The 25,196-nt window shown below is 34.9% G+C and overlaps 1 pseudogene; it reads right to left on the bottom strand.

Annotated features, from left to right (window-relative positions):
• LOC110310754 (transcription factor EC-like) overlaps positions 1–1,195 on the bottom strand; it is a 196,035-nt pseudogene extending 194,840 nt beyond the window's left edge.
• Between the last annotated feature and the right edge of the window lie 24,001 nt (positions 1,196–25,196).

The raw sequence follows: 25,196 nt of genomic DNA, 5'->3' as shown, positions 1-25,196 counted from the left end.
GATACTTTGAACTTTTCTTTTGATATTTGTATTCCCCTGATTTATTTCACTCAAATTATCACACTAGCTAACACTTCAGTGTTAAATTTATATTGCCAGTGGATTTTTCTGTTTGTTTTTTTGGTCTTTTATATATACTTTTTTCTGCTCAAATGTCATTCTAGATTGAAGAAGTAACTTGGTTGGTTTTAATTAGATGAAGAGAGTACTTGATTTTTACAGACTCAGAACTCTAACCATTATGCTATGTACACATTTAATTCCAGTAATAACACATTTTGTATTCAATCAAGTGAAATAAACAATAATGATTAGAAAGGTTTTAAATTAAACATTGTCCAAACATACAAGGCTACTTACAAAAAGACATCTGTGCTTTTGAGGTCCAAAACGAGATCTGAAGTGGGAATGGCTGTTTTCATTAAAAACTCAGTTGCATCATGCGATGTTTTTCTGGAAAGTGTCTTTATGAGAGGATGTTTTGATGAAGTAGACACATGGTGGTTTTCTGGAAAAGGTCTGGTGGAAGAGGATGTGATGTTTTTCTGTCGCGGATGCTTGAGAGGACACATGATACTTGGAAATAGTTTAACTGAATAAATATTGGATGATGCTCTGGTACTGATCCCCCTTGCTAGTTGTATTAGTCAGGGTTTCTATTCCTGCACAAACATCATGACCAAGAAGCAAGGTGGGGAGGAAAGGAAATTCAGCTTAAGCTTCCAGATTGCAAGTCTTTACCAAAGGAAGTCAGGACAGGAACTTACACAGAAGGAACCTGGAGGCAGGAGCTGATACAGAGACCATGGAGGGATGTTACTTACAGGCTTTCTAAACTTATGAACCCAGGACTACAAGCCCAGGGATGGCTCCACCCACAATGGGCTCTCCTACCCTTGATAACTAATTGATGAAATGCCTTACAGCTGGATCTCATTGAGGAATTTCCCGAGGGAGTCTCCTTTCTCTTTGATAACTCCAGCTCATGTCAAGTTGACACACAAATAGCCAGTACACTAGTCTTGGTTAGGCTTCATTTATTCTGGTCTTTACATGTGATTTTTTTTTAGAGAGAAATGTATCAAAGAACTTTTGGTGGTATTGTGGCTACATCTTGCCTCTTCAGCAGATTTGTGCTGATTGGCAGAACCTCAAGGTTTTTTTCTGGATTAAGCAGCTGCTGCTGCTGATTCATGTTTGCTCTTTTTCTAGTGGACTGTAGTGTTAACAACAGAATTTGAAATTGCCCCCAAAGAACTACTTCTAAACAGATCCATTTGCCCCCTAGTCCTATTAACCATCTTCCTCCCTTACCTTTGGACAGTTGGCTATAAGGGAGGTTGAAGAGTTTAAGAACCCTTGTTAAAGTAGGTTCTTAGAGAAGATAAGCCTAAGGAGGTTCATGGTCCATGCTGCCACTGGGGACCATGTTGAGGTTGATCTTCCATGATGCAGCCAGAAGCCATGTGGATGTCCATGATCTTACTGCTATGAGCAGGAAAGCTTCTATGACAGAGTTATCAATAACTCCAGACTCATACCTGAGAATGAAAAAAAATAAATAAAGGGTATATCTTCACAGTTTATGGCTTCGGTCATCGGGGATACAAAGGACAGAGTTATCTTTAAGCTTACTCACTGGGAGATTGAGCATGCTCAAATGAGTATATTAGTAACATAAATTGTACTTGGTGTATCATCTTTGGTACGGAAGGCACAAAAAAATGGCATGGTGGACCTGAGAGGAATGGAAAGTGAGTATGACTTGGATACACTGTGTAACATTCTTAGTCAATAAACTACCATGTTGGGAAGAATGCTATTAATGTAAAACAAATAGGAATGAAGATTACAGAGAAATACCAAAAATGAAAATTTGGCTTGCAGCCTTTATAATAGATAGGGTATTGCTGAAAAATACATTATGAGTGTGATGATAGCTCTGAGGGAATCAATTAACTAGTACAGTGTTACAAAAGGAATTTAGAAATGCCTAAAATTAATCATAAAATGATAACTTCTGTAGACTAGCAATGTCTGAAGGTAATATCATTTTTAGAAATAATTGCAGTTATTATTCAAAATGAACAAAAACAAAAAGTCTACAGATTTAAAACTCTCACGGAGGCAATTTAAAACAATGAAAAACTATCTCACCTGAACATGTGGCACACTGTAATAACCTCAAAGCCATTTTTTTTTAAAATTAAAAGAAAAGCAAAATACCAGGCAATTATAACACTACACTTTAAAATTAAAAATACAATGAAGAAAAAAAACCAATCTGTTAGAAAGGTTATCTAAAATATCACTTAAGAAAATCTGGTGTAGGAGACAAATCTCACTTCATAAACGGCTTTTCACAAAAGCATGAGAACCAGAGTTCAGACACCAAATCCTCAGGTAAGGCTGGTAGATATATCAACAAGACTGTTATCTTAGCAACAGGTAAGTAGAGTTAGTTGATCTAGCTAGAGCTTGATCTAGCCTTCTGGCTAGACTAGTCCAGTGGTGAACTCTCAGTTTAAATGAAAGACATTGCTTCAATATATAAGGAATAAAGTCACGGAAAATGACATCAATGTACAACTGAAACCTATACATATTTTCTACACATGAGAACACTCCATATATCTTCTCTTAAAAATACAAGATTTTGTTTTGTTTTGTATTTTTTTTTTTTTTTGCGACATGATTTCTCTGTATAGCCATGGCTGTCCTGAAATTAACTCTGTAGACCAGGCTGGCCTCAAACTCAGAAACCAACCTGCCTCTGTCTCCCAAGTGCTGGAATTAAAGGCATGTACTAACACTGCCTGGCTGAGAATTGAACTCAGGACCTCTGGAAGACCAGTCAGTGCTTTTAACCACTGAGCCATCTCTCCAGCCCCAAAATGCAAGATCTTGAGCCCTATCCACTTTTACTTTTATACTGATTCTAGTCTCCTGATTTCAGTATGTTATAACATCTGCTCTTTCATTCTGTATAACATGGGATTTTGGGAGTCAATCTCTCAACTCAGTAAATGAATACAGAGTCACATCTAATGCAGTCATGTAAGAATCTTATTTTGCCAAATGATTGTATTAAGTATTATTACATGATATATTCTGGGGTATTTGTCATGATCATAAGTCATCCAAGTGTTGTATAAAGTGATACTTTACTTAATAAAAAGAGTCAAATTTCCATTTCAGATTCTGTGCCGTTATGATCCTGAAAACTGTGACACTTTCTTCTCACCAGTAAAGGAAGGCATGATATTCAAGACAAACTCATTAAATTGCAAGAAACTAGGGTGTTTAATTTCTGTAAAGATCACTAACATGCAGAATTATAGAATCTTAGAAATGTGTTCAATGTGAGCCAAATCGGATTTGAAGTATTTTATTGTTTTATCTTTGAGAACATAATATAATGACAAAAGTTTTCCATTCAACTAAACACTCTTAGATTGCTTTCCCTGATCACCCTGAAATATATGACCTTTTTTTCCTAATAATTTTATTTGACACATATATGAATATGAATAGACACATAATATTACATATAACCAATTCAGTCTATACAAAGTTACTTGTGTATCTGTTTTCAGGGATGCTCATCTGGCATTGGACAGCCAATTGTGTACTCATCCCTGGAGTAGACCACCGTTTCCACTCCAGCTTCCCTCAGTTGCCTATAGTTCTTTGAGATGTTTGAGACCTTGTGGGCCTTTGTGTGTTCAGTTTGCCATGCCATTATTGGGCAGTCATAGTGGTGAGATTTTTAAGGGTGCGGTTGTTTTGCTGTTGCTAAGATACACAATCTCATAGAAAATTCCATCAATGCTCTGACTGTTAAAAGTTTTCCTACAAACTCATTCATAAAGTTCCCTAGCCTAATGTATAGGAGGAGTGTTTTACAGATGTATCCATTGGGCTTGGGTTTCATACCTCTGAAAATTGGTTGGCTGTGGTTTTCTGTAGTGGTCTCTATTATGATGAGTCGTTTAATGTCCTGACAATGACCAAAGGTTCTCTATTGGATTTTAGACCCAGTAATCAAGATGGAATCCTTGTGTGGTAATGAAAATCTTGCTAAAATATTCAGTGTTACTGAAATCATGGTTACTGGGGAAAAAATCTACAATCTCCAATTTACTAAACAAGAAGAAGCTCTAGATACAATGCATAAACATGGATGCTTATACTCACAGAAAATTTTAGGTTTTGCCCTCACTTTATTGCATTTTAAGTTTTGCAGTAATTAGCACTATATAGCATGAACAAGCATAACCCGAACTTGAGGACATACTGAGAACATCCTTAAAAAACCATAAACGTAATTACTTTTAGAGGAAATATGTACACAAAATAGAAAGAGAGAAATGGGAATATTTATAAAATCTGAACTAAAATATATACAAGAAAAATTTCTGTAATTATATGTAGCTCATTACTAATTGTCCCTAATTAACTAAGGTTAAATTCTGATGACTGTGAACCCTTTGCTAGGACAAATATATAGCAGTTTTAAAATCAAAGTTTTCTTTTTTAAAGTTACAAAATATGTCTTGTTAAATAGAATTTTAAAATTAAGCAGTGGGAATGTGAAAAAAAAAACCTCAAAGATGACACAAACTTCTCCATGTTTTATTTTAGTATTTACTCCAGTCACTTGAATCATCACCTTTAATTAGTTTTATCTTATATCCTCCAAACTGCTGTGAAATTTGTTATTCTGTTCCCTTTTTAAAAGATATGTTGCTATTTCATGACTATTAATTTTCAGATTAAGAAAAACATACAGAACAAAAATATTTGCTCAGCAAAATATCTCAGCAACTCTCAGCATAATTTTGGAAAAACAACATTGTGCTTCCTAAAACTAAGACAAAAATGTGCTTGTAAGAGGTGCTTCCAAGGCTTCCACAAATGGAAGAGATTTCTTCCAATTTTTATCTTTGGGATCCTTCTGCTTGGCTATAATTTTAAACATATCTTTTAAAATATCTTTTCTTAACAAGCTGATGTGAATTAGCGTTCAAGTAATTAACTTTTATGTAATAGCTTTAATTCCAATTGAAGCTGTTTGTTTCTATGTTTTTGTTACTTTATAAAATGCAAAAGTTATCTGGGAGGTATTCTTTAGTTTAAGATGTCTGAAATTCTGCCTTTTGTAAAAGTTAAACACTTGGATCATATCATTTGCAATCAAAGTCAGAGAAGAAGGTTATAGAAATATAGGAGCTCACACTGCAAGTGAAGTCTGCACTGTTGAAGAAGGCACATGAGAAAAGCTGGACCAGTTGCCTATAGGAAACATCACATTCTCTATAGAAGTGCCGCCTCAGACTATTAAATGTAGACAAGGGGGCAAGCTCCATAATTAGATGCAGTAGGTGGAAACAAAATGCTTGAAAAGTGTGAATTTATTTAAAATGACAGACAGCTCAAGAAGTTACACTTTTTTTTTTACCAAAGTGCATATTTTAAAAATCATTTCTAGACAAACCAATTACCATATGCTGTGAGGTTTAGAACTCATCTGAAAAAGAAAAACTGTTTTAAAAACTGTCAATTACTCGTTCAAAATGGTAAAATTTTTAAATGTTTCCTTTGGGCGTCTATCAATTAACTTTTGTATTATTTTAAAATGTATCAACTGAAATGACTTACACATGCAAATGAGGTAGATAAGCTACAAACAACATACATGAATAAAGCTTTTCAGAAATTAGGGTTGAAATTTTTTGGTATTTAAAGAGAATAACTCATTTAGAAACAAGGACACCAAAACATGTTTTGTCCAGTCTTTATTACCTTCCTGGTCTGCACTCTGACTGTTTCTTAACTCAAACTTCCTTCTCCACCCTACCCCCCACCAGACCTCCCCACTCCCTGGTGCCTCAAGTCTCTTTAGAGTTAGGTGCATCTTCTTTTCTGAGGCCAGATCAAGCAGTCCTCTGCTGTATATGTGTTGGAGCCACATATCAGCTAGTGTATGCTGCTTGTTTGGTGACACAGTGTCTGAGAGATCTTGAAGGTCCAGGTTAGTTGATATTGCTGGTCTTCCAATAGGGTGACCCTTCTCCACAGCTTCTAGCTTTTCCCCAATTTAACCAATTTAACCACAGTGATCTCCAGCTTCTGTGCATTGGTTGGATGTAAATATCTACATCTGACTCTTTCATCTGCTTCCTGGGCCAACAAGCAGCTGAAAGAGTCAGATGAGTGTATATTTTTATGGTTATAAAGTAGAATGTACTGGAGACCTGGAAGGTGAGAGACTCTCAGGACTCAAAGGGAGGGACCTTGGATGAAGTGCTGCTCTACAGTGGGGAGGGGGAACTTGTAGAGACCACCTCCACTGGAGGAACCGAGGGATGGGGTTGCCATCCCATAGTCAAAAGCTCTGACCCAGAATTGTTCCTATCTGAAAGAACTGCAGGGACAAAAATGGAGAAGAGCATGAGAGAAAGGATGTCCAGAGACAGGCAACTCAAGGGGAGGCCCAGGGCCCTGACACTGTTAATAGGGCAATGGAGCACTTGCAGACAGGACCCTAGCATAGCTGGCCTCTCAGAGGCACAACAAGCAGCTGAAATGTCAGTTTTACTTTTAATTAAAGCAAGTAAGATGTTTAATACAAAATAATAGAGCCTTTGTTCATCTTGTCCTCTATCTTCCTATAAATATATGTATGCAATATGAGAATCTTCACTTTTCAGATTTAATGAATGGGTTGATCCATGATGCTTCTATAACTTTTATTCAATTTTATGGCAGAAAATCAATATATTACAGAAAAAGTTTTAAAGATTTTCATGATTATAAAACTTTACAATAAACATGGTAGAATCTATGTCCACATAAGAAACACTGGGGTCATTTTTTTTGATACCTATTTCCAAATTTATTCCTCTTCAGATTTCCAAACTAGTTACAGCTACTACTCACTTCTTCATTTTTTTCTACATAGTTAGATTTAAGTCATAGATCACAGTTACTGTTAAAGAGGAGGAGATTTCTACACAAAGACATTGGACAATTTTTTTTCTTACTAAAAAAAAATAAATGAAAGAAAGCCAGGCAGTCGTGAACATGCCTTTTAATCCCAGCACTTGGGAGGCAGAGGCAGGCAGATTTCTGAGTTCGAGGCCAGCCTGGTTTACAGACTGAGTTCCCGGACAGCCCAGGCTACAAAGAGAAACCCTGCCTCAAAACACCTCCCCCCCCCAAAAAAAAAAAAAGAAAGAAAGAGAGAAAGAAAGAAAGAAAGAAAGAAAGAAAGAAAGAAAGAAAGAAAGAAAGAAAGAAAGAAAGAAAGAAAACAGAAAAAAAGAAGCAGTCCTGTGATAGAACTAACTGTGTCTCTTAGGCTTTTCCAGTGAGAATGCAGATCATGTCATTAGCAGCCAAAACATGATTATGGGTTCTCAGATAAATAAAACCCGTGTAATAAAGATGAGCAGGTCACTTCATCTTCAAGTGTAATGCATCGTGTTTTGTGTTTCCATATTGGGTGGATGGTGTATCATCATGGTAAATCTTTGTGTATATATTAAATATAGACAACATAGACAGCATTGTTAAAAGTTGATGAATAAAAAGTTAGATTACTATTATTTTATAAATAAAATAGATTATTGATAGCAATAAAATACAATGTTGAGAAATATTATAAAAATCTTCATCACTAATAGCATTGATTTAAAAAAACTCTTTCAAACTTTTGAAACATAATCAAGCTTGGTGAATCGCATCTGTTATCTACTTGGGAGGCTATAGCAGAAGGATAAAATGTCTAAGTCTAGCCTATGCAACAGTGAAAACCCTAAATCAAATTAGACAACCAACAATCTGTGGAAATCAATGAATTGGCATATTAATATTTTTGATAAACTGACTTCTCCTTTATTATAAAATTAAAGGAGGACAGGGCACAATAACACTGTCTTTTAAGTTGAAATATCTAATTAGAAAATATGGGGGGAAATATGTTCATTTATAGCACTTTGATCATCCTTTCTATCAAAATATTTATTGTGGAAGGTCATTATTTCATTGTTTATTCTAACCATATAATCATTTTAAAATATTCCATAGCTGCCATATTTATTTAAAAATAACTTTAAGTATACATTTTCAGCATAGTAGATGCTAATCATGTATCTGAACCTGTGCTTATCAAGAATTTAAGAATTGCTTTTGGTTGGTTGGAAGTCCAAGTGTTTTGTCTGTGTATTTTCTTTTCTTTTACTACATATATATATTTTAAGGTTCAGTCAGTAACCACAACTAGCTTCAAATTCATGACATTTTTGCCTCACTCACTCATAAAGCTTTGGTGAAAGACAAACACGGATGCTCCAGATACACAGCCTGAGTGTGTTATCTTCCCACTGTGTGGTGTATAAATGGTCTTAAATCAAGTGCTATCAGAAAGGATTTGATGTTTCTCTTGATTTAATCCAAATGGGAAAAACAAGAGTATTCATTATTTAATCTAAAAATAAGTTCTACTTTGTAGAAATCCATCATCTTTGTATGTTTTTTTTGTTTTGTTTTGTTTTGTTTTGTTTTATTTTTTTGTTTGTTTTTTTTACACTCCTCTGATTGTAGGCCTGCCTTTATTAGAAGTTACTATGCAGGATAGAAGACAACTGGAAGTCATGTGGATTGCTACAATAAAATATCCTTCATCAATTCACTGATATGTTCTATTTCACTACATTGAAAAATCATGTACATTTTAGAAAATAGTAACCATAATTTAAAGTGACACATTCTTTAAATAAAAAGAAATTTTATTTATATCACAGCTTGTTTCCTAAGTGTACTTTAGGAACCTTGTATACATGTGAATAATAACAATATGAGAGAGCAATACTGTGTATTCATTGTTCTAATAAATAAAGTTTCAAGATACTGAGAACACAATGGAAAGTATTCATTTCTATGTGGTCAGACTACCTCAACCTTGAAAAATGAAAGTTATGCACACACGTTAACAAAAACAATCACAAAAACTAAAAGGCAAACAAAAAGGACCCCATAGACAAAGTCTTGATATAAGTCCTGTCTTTTACATTAGACTATTTTTATACATGATTACCTTGTTGTTCATATTTAGCATGCCCTTAAATTCCTGTTTCATATTTTATAAATTAAACACAGCCATGTTACATATGAATTATAATGTGTTAAAACATTCTTGAAGAGAATATACCAAAAATTGTATTGTCTAAAATGATCAAACTTAAGTCTATCTTCTAAATGTATATTTTTTAGAAAGTACTATTTGGGTGCCCAAGTTCCACTTTTCATTTTATCTTATTGTCAAGTGCATGCGCTCTATACATTGGTACATTGTTCTTGATGAACACTGATGAGATACGTATAACAAAACTGAAATAATTGATGACTCATCCTAGCAAATCACAATCCCTTTTCCATTGTTTTGCCAAGGAATTTTTCTTCAGAAAAAGGAGAGGAGTTGGGAAAGAAGAGCGCCTTCTGTCCAAACTTGCATGGGTAGGAAAACTGTTCGATGCTAACTGTTCCTTAGTTGTGTTCCACATTACTTCTTGAGACCAGGTCTCTAGTTGGATCTGCAACTTTACAGATTTGGCTAGACTGGCTGTCTGTTGACCTCCAGCAATCTTTCTGTCTCAGTCTCATTCCCAGTACATTATACACTGCTAGCAACAGCTTTTGAGTGTGATCTGGGGATCTTAACTGACGCTCTCATACATATATGCTATCTGAAATACATTTCTCAATTATAAAGCTACTGAAAACATGCCACAGACCCTCTGGGTGCCGTGCCTGCGTAAAACGGTTCTCTAGAGTAGATGGGCAAAGATTAGGACGTGACAGACAGACAAACACACAAGAGAGGTGTTGAATCTGAATGTAATATCTGGTTGAGCTTAGACTAATTATATTACAGCGAATATCATAAATTGTAAAACATAACAGATATGGTACATACAGTTTCCCAGGTGCAAAGGGAGTGACTGCAAAGTTTAAGCTAGGGATCAGCATCCCTCCAGATGTAAGAGGAGTGACTACAAAAGGACTATGTTTATCTTAGAGATTAGCACTTGTTGGGGTCAGTGCACTTTAGAGTTAATTGGGCTAGAGGAGTTTTAACCCTTGCCTGGCCTCAGGAATAAAGTAGTGTCAAGGACTTAGGCCTTGTTAATTCTTATCTATGTCTGGAGAATTCCCATTTATCAGTATAGTTACTTAATTTGCTGTTGGCACGGAATATAGTCTGTAATAAGAATTTCTATCTCAGTGAGAATTCCAGTCTCTTTCTGTAGATAGCTGATTTAATGACTAGTACTTAATTGCTATCTGGAATCTAAGAACACTGGGAAAAGGCTTTAGCTATGCTAGAATACAATCTTAAAAGGCATTTACTATAAGGTAATGCTTAATAGAGTGCACGTGAGTCTATACATTAGACTAATGGTGGTGGAGGATTGATATTATGATTTATAAAAATTTGGGGAGAAGAATGTCAGACTTCAGGAAAAGAGTTCCCTTTGAAACCCATTGCTTCATCGGTCAGTTTCTCAGCTTTCGCTATGTCAAACTGACTCAACCAAAGTATGTGACAAAAACAATTATGAAAATATTTACAAAAGATAAACTTTGAATTTCATTAAATAAAAGTAGAGGTGTATAGTTTCTTTATTATTATTATTTATTTGACAAAGTAGTGGTTAGCTTCAGAAGAATCTACACAAACTTCCAAATTAGTGATACTGTCATTTTACATCCCCCCCTGCAGACAATGAAAGTTCTTGTTTCATGCCTGGTCAGCAATAGGATTTCACATTGATCTGAATTTTATTCACTATAGGATGTTGGTATTGGTGTTTTATCAGTGTTTTATCTTGTCCTATTTTACTGACACATGGATTAATTTATCTCCTGTTATTTTTGCCATATTTTTCTTCTTTGGTCAAGTCTCTGTTTAGTTATTTAACTAAATTTTAAAATAAAGCTGATTTCTTATATAACATTTGGATATTTTGATTAACTTTATCACACAGCTTTAGTAAATGTTTTTGCCTGATTCTTGGCTGTTCATCTTATTATCTTAGTATCATATTTCTAAGAGTAAACATGTTTTCAATTATAATCAGTCTTCTTCCTGGGATGGATCCTTAGCTGTTTCTTACATGTCACTAAACTGGAGGCCATAAGCATTCTTTTCATATTTGTCTCCTAAAACTTCTTGCATTTACATTTAACATTTATTAAATGGTTGACTTAAAATTGATTTATACTAGGTTTTAGGTTTATTTTTTTAAGGTTTGTATTTTTATTTTATTTTGATTTGTTTTATTTTAATGTGGATCTGCAGTTATTCCAGGATCATTACATCAATGGAGACTTTATTCCATTGTTATTTTTCCTTTCTGGAAAATATAAGTTCATTATATAAATAAAGTTATTTATGGTATATATTTGCTAGAATCTTCTCTATCACAGATCTCTATATACATTTATTTCTTTCAAATCATTAAATATAGCACGAAGGCATGAGTTAAAGAGTTAAAACTTGTGTTATTATGCTTATATGTGTATATACATATATGAATTTTCAAAATTTAACCTCTTAGAATGACATAAAATGTGAAAATTTTAATATTTCTGCTGTGAAACAATATGAAGTATTTATAAATAAATATCATTAATATCACTTTTGCTGGCAAAATAATATATCACTTATTATTGTATATTAATCATATGCAGAATTTAGCACTGGGACAAGATGCTAAAGGAAATTAAAAGGATGAAGATTTTTATAAATAGCCCTCCATATGTTCAAGCCATCCTAAGTGTTAATAGTCAAACAATACATTTTCATTACAAGATAATTGGAACACATGGAGAAAGATAATGAAAAGTAAGCTAGAAAAGTAAACATTTAGAGTAGTTCTACTTATTTTATTTCTATCTAAATTTTAACTTGTTGAAATACTAATAAAAATAAACTAATAACCCAAAGTTTCCTATCTGAGTATTAGACTTCATAGTGCTAGAAACAGGCTATTTAATCTGCTAGATAGAAATGCAATTTATAATCCTAACCTGTTCCATGGGACTGAGCACAGGGACCCCAATGGGGGAGTTAGGGGAAAGATTGAAGGAGCTAAAGGGGGGTTATCTGGCAACAATAGTAGGGGAGGCCCTTGGTCCTGGAGAGGCTTGATACCCCAGCATATGGAAATGCTAGGTCTGTGAGGCAGGAGTGGGTGGGTGGGTGGTAAAACACCCTCATTAGGGTAAGAGGGGATGAGATAAGGGGTTTGCAGAGGGAAACTGGGAAAAGGGATAACATTTGAAATGTAAATAAATAAAATATCCAACTAAAAAAATAATTGTAACCTGCTATGGTGTCTCTGAGCCAGTGACCACCACAGCAAGGTATTGCTACTACTGCAGAAATAGCAGTTATATTTGCAAAACCAACAACTGTGTAATCGGCCTAAATACCTACTGAAAAAGAGGAAGATATGCTAGGTACTATAACCCTAGCTGTCTATCTACCTATGGCTAGTTAGGTAAAGGTTCTTAGAAGAGGATCTATTACTACCATTTTCTCAAAACAGTACAATTCCTAACTCTATTCTAAATACTCGTTCTTATGTCCAAATATTAGTAAAGATCCCATCCTTCTTCAAATAATACTTTTTTGTTTGTTTTTTTTGTTTGTTTGTTTTTACAGAAGACAGAGACAAAAAAAGCTGCTGGTCAAATTTCAGAGAACAACTAAAGTATTTTACATCCCTGACTCATACATCTATAATGCAAATCCTGTACCTAAGGCTCAGAGAACACTACAGATAATGGGGTCCCAAATTTTGAAAGATCCTGTAGAGCAGGAAATCTGCAGTACAATTATATGTTCTATATATGACATAGTAGCTCCACATGGGAAAGATCGACAGTACTGCTGTCTAAGACATGAAAAATGATACATGAATGTACATGCCGTCATGAATGGGAGAAATTTTAAAGCATACACCTGTCTTACAAGAACAATAACAGGCGATTTCTGACTCCTCAGAGAGTTCTTAGTTACCTAGGCATGAGCCCCCACCACACACACACACACAAGTGGTTATCCAGTAACAAACAGGCAGTTTTAAAAACTCATAAAAACTAAACAGATGCTGCAGATTGCATTTATGTATACATTAAAAATGATAATAATAAAATAACTGTAGGACAGAAATTCAAGATAGACTGAGGAGGGGATACATTGGTGAAGCTAGAGTGAAAATTAGGCAACTTTAGTACATATATCTAGAATTTTAAAAATACAAATAAGCAAATTATCAAATTGAAATATGGATTGACTTTTCCTATGTCTGAGTAGTTTAAAAATTATCTGTAAGAAGAAATTAATTCTTTTCTCCTCCATCCATTGTTTGATAAAAAAATCCAACAATGTAAAACAATCTGGCCTTTAACTTTATATACATAAGAGTAGATCTCAGGATTCTCCTTGAATCATCTAAATTAAATGCTATAATTAAAAGTATGAATGGTGACACTCAGCAAAAATGAACTTTAAAATAGTGGCTTTTTATAATAATGGGGATAATTTTGTAGCCATGGTAACAGATTCAGCAAGATTGAGTTTTTCAATCACAAATGTTCTAAAATAGTCGCAAATATAAATCAATCATGGATAAAATGTATGTTAAATATGTGTTACACGAAGGGGTTACATCTCAGTTGGTATATTGTCAGGCATTTTCTAAGACCTGCATACCATTCTGAACACTGTAAAACCCAGACGTGGTTCATGGTCCATTCCAGTAATTCCAACAATTGCACACTGGAGGAAAAACATTACATTTTAAAGACTATCCTTGAGTACTTACTTAGTGTGATGCTCCATTAGTACCTGTCTTTGAAACTACACTGCCTACATGACTTTAATATAAGAAGCAATGTTTAAAACATGAGTTTACATATACTTAATACATTACATCAAGTTATATCATTTTTTCTCTACTATGAATAGTCTTCATTAAAGAAATACAGAAGCTATATTAAGTGTCTTATCACTATGGTTTTTGACACAGAATCTCACTCAACTCACACTTAACTATGGAAGCTATTGAGAAGAGAAGGCTAACTCTAAGAAGCAGCAACCCTCCTGTCCCAAAAGCTTAGCATTATAGATAAAGGTATTGTTCACCTACTAATTTAATTTGAATATCTACATGTGCATATTAAAGAGAAACACTATACCAATTATCTTTTCCCCCCACTCTATTACTCAAGGATATCAAAATAATTTTTCTCTTTAGCATTATGAGTTTGCGAAATTATTCCAGAAATTGTTAAACTGTTAATTATCTGTCATCCTTTCTCGGCCTCTTCCCCTTCCCCTCCCCCTCTCCCTCCCCCTCCTTCTTCTCCCCCCCCCACCTCCTCCTCTTTCTCCTTCTCCTCCTTCATCTCTTTCCTCTTCTTCTTCTCCTCCTCCTCTTCCTCCTACTTGCTCTTTTTGTATTTTTGGAACTTGTAAGACTTAACAAATTTGGATTTGAATAATCTTCCACAGTTGTAGGTAGATTTTAAAGGCTGGTCTAGCAGGAAACTGAAAGGCAGAAGTGCTATGAATAATGTATGACATGAGATCCCTGGTTCTGAGATTTTATGGGGGATGAGAACACTATGTTATCACCTGTGTTAGAGGGTATCTAAGCAATGGTCTGTTAATGAATCTGACAGCATTCTGCTTGTTTCCAAAACACCTGCACGATGATAAGTGGATGATAGCTTGCTAATATCTTTGGTCAAAACCAAAATGAAAATTGTATAATGGTGAATCTTTGGTGTTATTCTTGTGTTAAATATTTAAAAGGGAGAAATTAGTTGGATTGAAAAAATGAAAAATGGTCAGAAGAGCCAATGATAACGTTAAGATGGCAATAACATCATGTACTGAAAAGGATGCAAGCTTTGACAAAAATATTAGTACCATTAAAGGGAAGATAGGAAAGGTGCCCTCAGGGAAGTACCAGTCTATGGCACAGTTTCAATTTGGGAAAGGAAAATTTTAAGGGGTGTTTTACTATTAGAATTTATACAAGAGCTGTGGTTCTTATGGCTCAAGAGAGCTGTATTCCATTCCAATCTGGTAACTGAAAGTAACAGTGTTGTCCACATCATGATACTGGTTTTTAGAGACCAAAAAAAAGACATAAGATTCTTCCTTTGTTATTTTGGAGAATTTTTTTGGCAAACTTGGAGACATAATAATAATAATGATAGCGCCCATGGAAGTCAATAGTGTAAAACTGTGATGGTTAAACTTTGTTGCAGTGCAAACTCCTAGATTGTTGATATATCAGTGCCATGAGGCATTTGGAAGGCAGAGATTCATGAAGCAAGCAGATTTCACCTAATGGAGGGTCGTATGTTACAGACAGCAGAGCTGGAGTCAAATAAACCCTGGGACATGGGAGCAATACTCATAGGACAGAGAGCTAGAAATTCTGGTTTGCTGAGATGGACTTTTGGCTTTGATGGGCCTCAGGTTTTCCTCACAATTCCATACTGTCTTTTTATAATATATATTCTATGCTATTTTAGGCTGGAAGTATGTATTTTTTCAATATTTTACAATGTGTCACAATTAAATGGGTATGAATCTCAGTGGAGACTATGCACATTTGAAATATGATTGAGACTCTTTAAGATTACAGAAACTTATGATATTTGAATAAGGTTACCCTAGAACACGAGATAGCTAGGAGCCTGCTATGGTGTTTTAAGAGGAAAATGTTCCACATAGGTTCACATATTTAAAATATTTTCTTGTTAGTTGTTGCTTTGGAGCACGTTATAAAAACTTTTGGAGGGACAACTTTGCTGGAGGAAATATATCATTGGGTATCGGCTATGAGGATTTATGGCCTCAGACTGATCCCTCCTCCCCCTCCCCTCCCCCTCCCCTCCCCCTCCCCTCCCCCTCCCCTCCCCCTCCCCTCCCTCTCCCCTTCCTCTCCCTCTCCCTCTCCAAGTGCTATGAATTGCGATCAGAGAGTTATCTGCTCCAACTATAATGCTATGATTTTCAAGGTGTGATTAACTCTTATATTTGGAACTGTGAACCATAATTAAACTTCCCTTCCTTATGTTGCTTTCATCAGTTTTCTACATAAACAGAAATGTCAATGATTAAACCATTTAAGCTAAGTGAAAATTCCATGTGGGTGTGATAACAGTGAGAAGAGTCATGACTTGCAATGTGTCTGGCAATCCCAGGATGAATATTATTGATCCTCCCATAAATCAGGAGCACTTTTATACAACAAAATGTAAATTTCATGTGGAAATGATAACATTGAGAAGAATCATGATTTGGGGTACATCTGTAATCGAAAGAAGAATGCCATTTATCATTCCCCTAAACTAGTATCAATAAATTAATAACTGTAGATAAAAAGGTTGTTATGGCCAATTTATGTTAGACAAAATGGCATTCATAATGATACATGGTATGGGACAAGATGAATAATATATTAAACACTTGCTGGGCTATGAGTCTGCCCAAAATTAATGATACCAGGTGTTTGAAGTATTTCAAAAAGATACATAGTAATATGATTTTTTTATTTAAAAAAAAACCCTATTTTTAATTTGATTATTTGGGTTGTTGGTTTCTAACTGCTTGAGTTCTTTGCACATTTTATATATTATCCCTCTGTCAGATGTAGGCTTGGTAAAGATCCTTTTCCAATCTTTGGGATGCCTATTTGTCCTATTAACCATGCCCTTTGGACTTACAGAAGAGAGCTTTGTAGTTTCATGAGGCCCCATTTATCCACTGTTGAACTTAGACCCTGAGCCATTGATGTTCTGTTCAGAAACATGTCTTTTATTTTCAAGGGAGTTTCCCACTTTCTGTTCTATGAGATTTAGTGTATCCTGTTTTATGTTGAGGTCCTTGATCCACTCGAATGGAGTTTTGTTCTGGGTGATAAGTATGGATGATGGTATTGCCGGGCAGTGGTGGCTCACACCTTTAATCCTAGCACTTGAGAGGCAGAGGCAGGTGGATTTCTGAGTTTGAGGCCAGCCTGGTCTACAGAGTAAGTTCCAGGACAGCCAGGGCTACACAGAGAAACCCTGTCTTGGAGAACCAAAAAAAAAAAAAAGGATGAAACAGACGTTGATCAGTAGATTAGAATTGAAGACCCAGAAATAAACCAGTATAACTATGGACACATGATTTTTGTTATAAAAGCCAAAAATCATACAATAGAAAAATGAAAGAATCTTCAACAAATGGGGCTGAACTAACTGGATGTCCACGTGTAGAAGAATAAAAATAGATCCAATAACCAGACTGATAACAGGAACCCCAATGGAGAAATTAGGGCATGGACTTAAGGAACTGAAGGAATTTGAAATCCCATAGGAAGAACAACAATATCAACCAACCAGACCCTCTAATGCTCCCAAGGACTAAACTACCAGCCAGAGAGTACACATACGGGCACCCATGGCTCCAGCTGCATATGTAGTAGAGAATGGCCTTATCTGGAATCAGTGGGAGGGGAGCCCTTTAGTCCTGTGAAGGCTCAATGACTCAGTGTAGGGAATGCTAGGGCACTAAGGCAGGGTTGGTTGGGAGAGTTCTAGAGCACCCTCATAGAGGTAGATGGAGGGGGAGGGGATAGGTGGTTTGTGGAAGGGGGATTGGGAAGGGGGATGATATTTGAAATATAAATAACTAAAATAACCAATTGAAAAAAAATAGATCTAATAGAGTCAACTAATCTGAACTGTTGAGTCTATCAGAGCCTAACCACCAACCAAAGAATATACACAGGATGCATCTGGGCCTCTCCACTCATACATAGCAAATGTGCAGTTTAGACTTCATGGGAGTCCCAAACAACTGGAATAGGAACTATCCTAAGAGCTGTTGCCTATAGATTAGATATTTTATTGGCTGTCTTGTCTGGCTTCAGTGGGAGAGGAAGCACCTTGCCTCACAGAAACTTGAAGTTCCAGGTTGCAGAGGGATACCAGGGGAGGTGGGACCAACCCATTCAGAGGGAAGGGAAGGGAATGAAGATATGATTGTGGGAGGGGGCAGTGACCATGATGTAAAGTGAATAGGGAAAAAATAAAATTAAAAAAAAGAATAAAAATATAAGAATAGAAATAAAAATAAAAACTATTATTGGCAAAATAGAATTTTGTTTCAGTTCTATATAAATATTTCTATGATATCAATGGATATAATCTTGTACCAGGAGTAATTATAAGATGATGCAGTTGCTAGAGATTCCAGACATCTTTGTGGCTTTCCAGAACCTTGAGAAACTTCATTCCTGAGTCACAAAATCATAACTATAAATAACGTAGGGAAAAGTATTTCCTTTTAGCTTCTCTGATGATTTTGGGATTAATTTGTGGTCAGAACTCTTTGTTGCTCCTACCTAGGTAAACTGTACACACAGAGTAATATACAATTTTAAGGATTAAGTTTTCTTGAGAAATGTGGGGAATTGGGCTATAGGCTGGTCTCCAGTTGAGCTGAGGTCTGAACCTTAAAGGGTGATAATTTACCTTCATGACACAGTTCCTTGGGCTCCTGGAACTCTGGCCGGTGCCTAAGTTACCACCCCCCCCCACAGTCCCCACAAGAGAAGCATGGCTAAAATTCACTGTAGGCAATGGCCCAAGCTTCTGACCTTTAAGCTAAACTCCTCCCCAGTCACGTAGCAACAATAAGATAAGGCAGCATACTTTAAAAGGGGATGTTAGGCCCCCACCTCAATCTCATACCTCTTACTTCTTACTCTCTTACTTGTCTCCCTCTTGTCCCTCACTCTCATCCCCCTCTCCTCTCTCTTTGTCTTCTCTTCTCTCTCTTTGTCTTCTCCTCTCCTCTCTCCTCTCCTCTCTTCCTCTTACTCTCTTTCTCTCTAGCATTCTCTCTGTCTCTCTCTCCTACCTTCTCTCTTCCCCCCTGCCTTTCTACAATAAAGCTCTAAAACCATAGGGAGACTCTGCTAATCAAGATCTGCTGCACTCGGTCTGGTCAGTCATCCATCTCTCCCATAACTCCAGTGTCTATAGCAAAGTAGCTCTGGGAATCCCAGGTAGAGCTGCCCCTTGCCATCCTGAGGAGTGGGTAAAAGGCTTAAAAGCCCACCCAGGGATGAGTGGAAGGTAGATAGCAGCCCTCCAATGCCTGACAGACCAGAGAATAGGTAAAACTTTGGCAGGGTGTTGATTTTTCCTCCCCCCTCTTTCCCTGGGCCCCCTTTTTAGTTCCCAACAGAAAAGTAATAGATTCATGTTGCTATTAATCTTACTTTTAACATTCTGGTTCAATCTATCTCCTACAAGAATATCCTTAGGAGACATTTTTTCTCTATGTAGCAGTCGAAAGAATGAATTGATGAGCACTGACAAGTCATCTGGAATGACACTGAAAGACTATATATTCTGGCAGTCTTATTTTCTTTCAAATTATCCTAAGCCATAAATTTTCCTCTGACTATCATTATATTTACACACCATTATATTTAAAAATACCATACAACAGAAAATGCTTCATTTCATTTTTTTTTTTTGCATTATGACAAAAACTCAAAGGAACTAACACATTGCCCTCTCATGAAATTCACTTCTCAGGCAATATTTTAAGGTTTGCACCTTTTTTTTCATCCTTTCTTTTTGCAGCAATCACTTAATTTGAATTTCTACTTCAAATAACAGAAGATAGTATAAAGCAGATTGTATTTTTCACACTTTGGGCTACATATACATATGAATATTTTACTTCTACCTAAAATAATCTCTATCCTTCAGCCATGTCTTTAAAATTCTGCACATTACTGCCTCATAGAGATGCAATTCATTTAAAGATGAACAGAGGCATTTTAAACCCTAAAAAAGTGAGACATTTAACTCAGCCTTACATTTTGAATACAGATCTTTAAATGAGCAAAGATATAAGCAAATTGTGCTTAAAAGAACATAGCATAATATGAGTCTTTCAAGACATTAGAATGTATTCAAATTGCTGTGTTTTACTGTTGATAACATAAATATATTACACTAGAAAGGGTACACTAACCTTCATTCATTTACTGTCTTCGCAGTCCTCTGAAAGTTACCACTATCACAAATTGTTTCAGAAGTATCATTATAACTTCCCTGTCACCTTATATATGTCTCCCCTAGGGGATAACTGTAAGAAATGATCCATAAAAGCAGATTTAAAAGTGGTGTCAAAAATAGAGCATGTAAGCCACCGTAGTCATTTTTCCTTAGTAAACACATTTAAATATAGCAGATGGTCTCTTTCCCTTTTTGAAGGTTAAATCAAATGCATATTTACTTTCCATTTCATTATCTCCTTCATCTTCCAGAGCAATTTTAAATAAAAGATATTGCTGGATGATTCTCATATAATTTGTCAGATAAATGCATTAATTAAATAATAAAAAAATATCTGATTATTTGGAACACAATCATTGTCAGGAAATGGGTGAATGCCATATGTTACAGATTATTTTTAATGCACTTTTTTGTGAAAATTGTGTGAAATTGTTCTTTTCTCTGCTGAGATTTTCAGAGCCATGGCATCCTCTATTTTACTCAAAGTTACTTACCCCCACTTTGCATCACTTGGAAAATAAATTGGCAACAAGAAAATAGAATTATCGGGAATATTAACAAGTTAGATGTGTCAACTAACCAAGACTATGATATCCTAGTGAATAAAACAGCAAATTGAGCTGGAAATGGTGATATATATCTGTATTTTTAGAAATCAGAATCTAAGGCAGGAGGTTTTCCTGAAATACATATTTTCATACTGTAAAATCAAAAAGTAAGGCAAAATACAAAACAAATAAAAATATTTCAACTTTGAAATCTGGAATAGCTAAATGATTGTGGAAGTATATAGTATCTATGAGCTCATAGAGTGAGCTTACATTAGTTTAACAAAAGCTAAGAGAGGAAAGGCACACCAGATTCCTATATCTAAACCTGAATACTAAGGAATAAGAGGAAAAGTGATGGTTCTAAGGAAAATTTCTCTCATTACATGACTATGTTAAATGAAGGAGCACATACTGAGTTTCCCTCAAAAATATGTTATTTCTTTGTTTAAAGGATTGATATCTTGACTCGAGTTGCATATATGTCTACTCTCTCTCTCTCTCTCTCTCTCTCTCTCTCTCTCTCTCTTTCTGTGTGTGTGTGTGTGTGTGTGTGTGTGCATGCATATGTGTTCTGTGTACAGAAAAGACTGGGCTATGTTGTTGAACTATATTCATTACCTATACAGTAAATTTTCAATTAAAAAAATATTGGTTATTTTATTTACTTGCATTTTAAGTGTGTCCCCTTTCCCAGTCCTTGAAATTCCCTATCCCCTCCCGCCCCCTGCTTCTATGAGGGTGCTCCCCCACCTACCCACACACTCCTGCCTCAATACCCTAGCATTCCCCTACACTGGGGCATCAATCCTTCACAGGATGAAGGACCTCTCCTCCCATTGATACAAGATAAGGCTATCCTCAGCTACATATGCATTACTTGAAATTTTTAAGTAATTAATTATTAAGTCGAGAAGAAATATTTGCAAGGAGTACTAGGTGAGCCCTCTGGAGTGAAAGTGTTACAAAATAGCAGCAGCAGCAACAAGAACAACAGCTGATGAGCTAGAGAGAAAAGAATTCAGAAATAATAACATAGAAAATGCTGAAGTTTCCAGAAAAATGAATACTGTCTGAAATAATGATATTTTATATTTCAGGAGATACTCTCAGTCTGTAAAATAGGCATTTTTATATTCCACTGAAATTAAATATAATTTATATATGATAAATATGTGTATAAAATTAATACATAATTATGCTTTTCATTGAAAACTTTAACAAATTTAAAGAAAAAAAATTAAAATCACCAGTGTAATTAAGTATCTGAATATAGTGAAGCATCATAAATTTACCTAGAAATCCTGAGAACGTAGGGAAGAATTTTCAGTCATGTAGGCATATATGTAGATCTTTGCTACAATGTTACAAGTATAATTTCTTTACCAGAGCAAATTCTCTCCTTGAAATTTAAAGGAAGTTATTCTAGGAATAAACACATGCCAATCACAACAATAGGAGACAATCATAAATATTCATAACTTTAGATATGAAGATATAAAAAGATCAAAAACATTTTCAGATAAAAATGACCATTGCTGTAGTCTAAGTAAGAATATTGCTCTGTGTAGATTCTAATTCAAATAAATTAACTAGTATTCATTTTATATCTGTAAACTAATTAAAAACATAGAGTGTCTGTCGCATGGTGAACAGTGCTGTGGAGGATCTTTGAAAAATGCTCCAGAAAAAAGGCGGGGGACCTTTTACCTCAAGTGCTGTTTGTTCTTTAACTTGTTCTTGGACATGATTCTGTGCCTCCTGTGACAAATATTTACATTCAATTCATATGACATATTTTTACTTATTAGATGTTGGAACATGGTTATTGAACTCAATCTGATGAAAGAATATTCTGCGTGCTGTCCTCAGAATGCCCTGAATCTGGATATGGTCTTCTGCCTTGCTTTTTTGCTTTCTCAGATACAATCTGCAGAACATACCTAACAATTGTATTAAAATTAGTCTGTCCTGATAAAGTTCTGGAAAAGGGCTGCTCTGTTCATATTTAGTTTGTACTTACTGTCGTATGGCAGCTATTCACGTGGCTTTCTGATCATGTTTTTTCAGAACTCAAACACCCTTCCTGGGATTATTGCTTTCTTTGATAATTTGTGCATGAAAGGACACTGAAACTGAAGCTAATTTGTTTACAACATTAAATGGTCTTTTGCCCCATTCTCTAAGGTTCTGCAATCCTCGGTCTCACAGATGTATCTGTATAGTTCAACAATAGTCAAGGAAAAAAAGAAGAAGACTCATAAATCAGCAGTATGAACTGAATTATGATTTTCATAATGTATGTGTAGGAGATTTTGTCTTCGGGTTTACTGAATAAAGAAATGTTATTTAAGAAATAGCTGAGGTATAGTGATATCAGAAAAGTGAGTCCCTTGTTAGTACAGGAGTCTCAAGAAGAAACTGTCCTTTCATGTGTGTAACAATTGCCTGCCATGTGAGGTTCACACCTGAACCCAAAATTCTTCAGGACATGAGGTCAGCATTCCCTACTTCAATATTAGAAAAACATAAAGTATCTGATGTTTAAAACTCTTACTCTTTTTAATTTATTACAGCAGTTTGAATCAAACATAGGACAACTTGAATTTGATGCAATGTGTTGATGTTAAGAGGCATTCTAGGAAACACTACAACACCTGCTCCTGTTATTTGTCCTTAAAAGAACAAGCAGATTATAATACTGTGCATGATTTTACCATAGAAAATAAAAGCTCAAGTGAGGAAACCTAGGAATGCATACATATCTATGGGGAATCCACAAGAATATCCATGTTGACTTTCTTATAACATGGTAGAACAGAAAGAGCTCGAGATTAGAAAGACAAATGTGAATGTGTGTGTTGGAACCCATTTACGATTTTATTAACAGTTGTGATTGAAACAGTAACACAAGTATGGTTTAATAAAATGCAAATTAAAAACACATTTTTTTTTCTTAAGTTTCATATAGGGTCTTACAATTTAATGTTCAACCAAGGGGGACAAGTAAGAAGAACCTATGTACAAATTATGAATGTTCATTATAAAAGAAGCATGAATGTCCTGAGCCAACTGAAAGGGGCAACATATCCCAAATCATATTAAAATGAAACATTGTACAGTGATAATACTACATCTGACATAAAAATCACACTATTTATTTTCTTATGCATAAATCAGATATCAAATGCTTAAGTTCATAAATAAAAGTTCTTCTCTCTCAACCACAATGAAAACAGAGGAAGAAGGCAATTCATCCATCAGTGATTATCACAATTCAATGCCCTACTTTTCTACAGAGCTCTCTGTCAATTATTCTTATTTAATGGAAGTAGAGATTTTGGAAATGAATATATTTGAGTGACAGTAATTTTCTAAAATATTGCTGAAGAAAAGCAAATCTTAAAAATAATATCAACTTTCTGAGTCCAAAAGTCGGGCTTTCTTCAAATTATAGCAATGCTATTATTCAGACACTGTTCTGCTTCTAAAAATAAGTTTATTATGTGAATTTATGATAGCTGTACATATTCGAAGATGATGCTTAGAAATAAGTACTTTATCTAATAATTCTTTAAGGAAAGATGGATTCTATTTATATACATATATGTTTCCTTCAATACACTTCAAAATCAGTAACAAAACAGGTCATGATGATATACTAATAAGCAAGCAAATGGGTGCCTAGACACTTTGAAAGCAGGTATGTAAAGGAGCAGACTTAAACGAACTTCACGTATATGATGATAGATAGATTGATAGATGTTAGATAGATGATAGATAAATTATAGATAGATTGATGGATGATATATTAGATAGATAGATAGATAGATAGATAGATAGATAGATAGATAGATAGATAGATAGATGATAAAATAATACTTAATCTTAAATGCCAACTGGATGGGACTTGGAATTAGTTAAAAGATAATCTTCACATTATATTTGTGAGTGAGATTCTATTGATGTTTAACTGAGGTATCATGACTACCTAAATCTGGATGACATAATCCGACATGCTAAGGCTACCTACTGAATAAAAAGGGAAAAGGAGGTGGAGAAACAGCATTTAATCATTCTTTATTTCCTGACTGTGAATGTAATGGTAGCAACTGCCTCATGTTTCTGCCAACATGAGTTATGTTCAAACAACACACCAAAATAAAACCTTCTTACATTATGTTGCTTTTGCTAGGGTTTTGAAACAACGACCAACGACAAAAGTACATATATATATATATATATATATATATATATATATATATATATATATATGCATACTAATAATTAGTATACATAATTAGTAGAGTATATGGAGTTCATGTAAATAGCAAAGATACATAGATTACTATGCTATGAACATTGTCTAAATATCAGGTTAGATAGATATGAGTAGATGATGGATTTGAGTAGATTATAGATAGATAACAGGTACATAAAATATTGTACATAAGATCATATACATTTTTGGGA

Source organism: Mus caroli, unplaced genomic scaffold (genome assembly GCF_978045245.1).
Source record: "Mus caroli unplaced genomic scaffold, Mus_caroli_1 scaffold_16, whole genome shotgun sequence".
Lineage (NCBI taxonomy): Eukaryota > Metazoa > Chordata > Mammalia > Rodentia > Muridae > Mus > Mus caroli.
Note: the sequence above shows the minus strand (reverse complement) of the source record. Positions and strands in the feature narration are given on the sequence as shown.